Consider the following 5,202-nt stretch of genomic DNA (forward strand, 5'->3'; position numbering starts at 1 on the left):
ATGCTGAAGACTTTTGTAGAGAAGTCAAAAACCTGCATCTGTATGAATAAACTCTTCACATGTTCCGTGTTCCGCATGGAACACTGACATGGAATGCCTGTAACAGACTCCACCGCACAAGCAGCATCTCTAATAAGATGCTGGGAGCAGGGGGACTGTCAATATGTGCCGCTCAGGCATTCCACGTCTGTGTTCCATTGAGAACACGGAACGTGTGAATGCGGCCTTAGAGTAGCTTCACACTTACAGAATTGTAGTGGATCTTACTGTGTGGGTTCCATTGCAAAATCCTTGGGGGTACAGTCATGACCTATGGCTCTGCATTCTTGCAGTGAATTTTCATTCTTCTGTGAGAATGTTGGCCCTGCCCGATTTTAACCTGTCAGCTGCCAGGCTTTAAATAAACGAATCATTACCTCTCTGGCTCCTGGGTCACTGATATCTCGCTTGGCTAATTTGTGGCTGCGGTTGGACAGCACACGGATTGGTTGAGCAGGATGCCAGTGACCTGCAGAAGCACGGGTAGGTAGTGTGCGAAGTCTGTAAAGCCCAACAGATAGGTTAGGCAGGCAGGCCATGACGGTACAGTGTGTTGCAGCAGACTTCGCATTATACTGTACGTGTGAAGCTACCCTTAAAGGGGATATCCAGCATTAGAAAAAAATGGCAGCTTTCTTCAGGAAACAGCAACACTTGTCTGCAGTGTGAGTGGGGTTCTGCAACTTTGTTCTACTGAAGTGAATGGAGCTTACTTGCAGAACCAAAACTGGAGACGAGTGGCACAGTTTCTGTAGGAAAGCAGACATGTTTTTCTAACCCTGGATAAAAACCCCTTAAATAGTCTATCGGCCACACATCTTTCCATGTAATAGACACATGGCTGATTAAATCACGGTGCTGCATGATCATCTGGCTGTGTAACAGGTTCAGAAAGCAAGTGCTGATCTAGGAGATCAGGGCTTGCCTACAGTGCGGGTTGGGCCATGTAGAACAGATTATTTTACCTGGGCTAATTATTTGCAGACTGCAACTCTGACTGCAGAAGATCGACCCATGTAAATGGATGATTGAGAAATCTCGGTTGTCAACTGATCACACCTTTTGTGACATTTAAATGATTGCTGCGTAAATGTGTGTAGCAACTCTGAAGAAGTCAATAGGCCTCATAATTGGGCCATGGATAAAGACCCAGAAGGTATGTTCACTTAGCAGCTTGTCCTTGCCTCACTTTCCCAGTTTGGCTATGTGTCAGTCAAGGTCAGCAGGGCAGACAGAACCACCCCTATGACCGTTCTTTTTATCCAGCACAGAGTTCCTGAGATTTGCAGTTCTAATATTTATCATGTATACTGGCCATGGGTAGCCAAGTAGTTTTATATCTGGCATTCTTTTATCAGAGAAGTGGTAAAAATAAGAAAATGGCAAAACATTTTGCAACTAATGATTAAAGGGAGGCAGTCATGTTTGTCTGAGTTGCATTTTTATGTATCTCCTAGATATCCATTGTATTGTCACTATAAGTGACCAGCCATTAAGCTTGGTCTACACAGTAGCTGTATGTGTGACCAAAGGGGTTTACTGGGCAAAACCTGATTACCTTATTGGGAGAAGTGCCAGCACAAATATACCATGCAGAGAACAAAGCAAGAGGCTGCTCCATTAACTAGTGACTAGAGCAAATTCACAGAAATAGTGAAGTGCTTGGATATCTTAGCAATCTACTCATCAGCCTTCTGTTTAAAGGGGTTATCCAGCGCTACAAAAACATGGCCACTTTCCCCCTACTGTTATCTCCAGTTTGGGTGGGGTTTTGAAACTCCGTTCTATTGAAGTAAATAGAGCCTAATTGCAAACTGCACCTGAACTGGAGACAACAGTAGGGGGAAAAGTGGCCATGTTTTTGTAGAGCTGGATTACCCCTTTAAGGCTGCGTTTACACACACCGATAATTGACCAATTTATCTGACAGCTTTTTGAAGCTAAAGCCAGGAATGCATTTGAAGAGAAGAAATCTGTCTTTCATGACCTGTTCTGTCTATAGTCTGCTCCTGGTTTTGGCTTCAAAAATCTCTCCCAGAAAAGGTTAGGTTGTGTTTACACACACAGAACACCCAGTTTCCCAGGACTGGATCCAGCTTTTTTTTTTTTTCCAGTAACCAGGGAGGAGCAGCAGTAGCCTGAGCGGATTTCAAAGTGCTTAAAGGAGAAGTCCGGAGAAACTTTTTATTAAAGTACTGTATTGTCCCCCAAAAGTTATACAATTTACCAATATACACTACTTCTAGGAAATGCACGTAAAGTGTTTTTTTCCCTGCACTTACTACTGCATCAAGTCTTTACTTCCTGGATAAAATGGTGATGTCACGACCCGACTCCCAGAGCTGTGCGGGCTGTGGCTGCTGGAGAAGATTATGGCAGGGGGGACACTGAGAGACACGGGGCACTGGAGGGATACTGAGCATCCCTCTGCCATCATCCTCTCCAGCAGCCACAGCCCGCACAGCTCTGGAAGTCTGGTCGTGACATCACCATTTTATCCAGGAAGTGAAGACTTGATACAGTAATAAGTGCAGTTAAAAAAGCACTTTATAAGCATTTCCCGTAATAAGTGTTAATTGGTAATTTGTATAACTTTTGGGGGGCAATACAATACTTTAATAAATTTTGCTGGACTTCTCCTTTAATTATTACTGTGAATTTGCCCATCTCTTCTAGTGACCAGGCTGAGTAACCCATCATGTCCACTACACAATGTATGGAGCCCTTAGGTGCCTCCTCTTTCACTGTGTACTGCATATTTCTGGCAAACTGCTGACTGCTTTGGTGAGTTGGCACCCCTCCAGTCTGTTGGTGACTGCTTTTTAGAATGCTACAATGGTGACTACATAGTTACTATGAAATGGATGGGGATTCACAGACCTACAATAGTGGTAAATGGTTGCACAAACTGCTATTTAACCTCTACACTATATTTAATGGTATTTAAATCCTATAAAAGTGTTAGCAGATCCTTAAAATTGTCCTATCCTCAGTAGGACCATTAATCTTACATTGTTGAAGTTCCAACCCACCGATTTAGCTGTTTGTGGGTGCCATAGCCTGCATAGCACTGCAGTTTCCTGAACTCCCAGTGGTTACTGGTTATTGTACTAGTAGATCACTGATTTACCAGATCGATGCTAATTTATTTCTTATAGTATTTCCTCTGGGAGGCACTAAAAGAAAAAAGGGCCACATAACTGAGTTTGTGCTATTTTAGCTAATGAGTTTTTCTGCAAGCTGTTAACATTTACACAAGATTTAGAAAGGAATTTGTGCTACTGTCAAGCAGTCTGCCATTTTTCATGCTTGGAGGGGGGGATGTTTCATTTATCGTGTGGTTTTTCAGTTTTTGCACAAAATTGCGCAGCAGTATTCCACCCCTACCTTTGTTTTTTTGTTGCTTTTTGCCAGAAAGTTGTGCACAAAAATTGTGCAATATTCATCAGGGCCAGTGTGGTGTTTTTTTTGTTTTTTTTTTAGGTTTTGGGCGTTTGAACTGCACGGAAAACAAACGCAAGCACAAAAAAAATTGAAAACCTGATAAATGTGCCCCTAACTGTTAATAAGATTATAAATAGAGATGAGAGAATATACAGTAATGACAAAGTGCCACTCCTCCCCAGGTGCGGGGAAATGTTTCACAGGACTGGATCCAGCTTTTCTCAGCACCAGCGAAGAACAGCAGCGAGTTAAAAGGCAGCGCTTCGTTTCTTCATTATTGTAAATTTGCTCATCTCTAATTATAAACCTTAGCTTCCCATATTAAAAAAAAAACACACACTTTGCATCTCCACTAATGGAAATGTCTCAACAAAACATTGATTCTGCCTGGTAAAAGAGTCACTGTCGTATTTTTATTTTTTTTGCAGAAACTTTGTAATCGGGTTTATTAGCCAAATCTGCCATTATCTGCATGTAAAAAGCCTTTTCCCAGGCCCCCCCCTCCTTCCTCTTTTTCATCCACTCTGAAAATTGTGACTTGTTGCAGGAGACGTCCCCTGTCTGCTCTAGGGAGAGGGGAGGGGGGAGGAGGAAGGAGGGAGTTAGCCGGCAGCAGAAAGCAGATAACAGAGGATTACAGGCACGGAGCTGGGTGACAGCTGTAATCTGAGCTCAGACAGGTCACTGGTGACTGTCACAGGAGATATCCCGTGAGGGATTTGTAGATTAACTCTTTGTTGTCCTGTTTTGGTCTTTTCTTTAGCTCTCTCCATAGGAGAACAATGAAGACAGGGGGGGGGGGCTTCAAACTGCTTTTTCATGATAAAAATGCATTTTTCGGCTAATAGACCCAATTACAAAGTTTCTTAAAATCGCCTGGACTATTGATTTCTGCAAAAAAAAAAAATTCACGACAGTGACACTTTGTCACTGTCGTGAATTTTTATTTTTTTTTTGGCAGAAACCAATAGTCCAGGTGATTTTAAGAAACTTTGTAATTGGGTTTATTAGCCGAAAAATGCATTTTTATCATGAAAAAGCAGTTTGAAGCTCCCCCCCCCCTGTCTTCATTGTTCTCCTATGGAAAGAGCTAAATGAAAGACCAAAACAGGACAACAAAGAGTTAATCTACAAACACCTCACCCTTTATCTCCTCTGACAGTCACCACTGACTTCTCTGAGCTCTGATTACAGCTGTTACCCAGCTCTGTGCCTGTAATCCTCTGTTATCTGCTTTCTGCTGTCTCCCCCCTCTATAGAACAGACAGGGTTGTGTCTAATGCAACAAGTCACAATTTCCAGATTTTTTTGCAGTGGATGGAAAAGAGGGGGGGGGGGGACCTGGGAAAATGCTTTTTAAATGCAGATAATGGCATATTTGGCTAATAAACCCAATTACAAAGTTTCTTAAAATCGCCTGGACTAGAACCTAAGATTTTCCGTTGTTCGATCATCTCTACTTAGAAGGTGAGGAGAGAAAAAAACTTGACAAGAATAAAAACTGGTCCTGTTAAAGGGTTAAAAAGGTTTCACCCCCACTCAAAACAACACTATTGTCTATGGTCTGCATTTCCAGCTACTGTTCATGTCCTAAAGTCAGAGCTGGGTTTTCTATTGGGAAGGGTAGGTGGTGTCCCGGGGGCCCATGACTTATTGTGAGCCCCTGTGCACTCTGAAATGACTATAAAACACTAACTCTGATAAAGGAGCAATTTACAT

Source organism: Dendropsophus ebraccatus, chromosome 10 (genome assembly GCF_027789765.1).
Source record: "Dendropsophus ebraccatus isolate aDenEbr1 chromosome 10, aDenEbr1.pat, whole genome shotgun sequence".
NCBI lineage: Eukaryota > Metazoa > Chordata > Amphibia > Anura > Hylidae > Dendropsophus > Dendropsophus ebraccatus.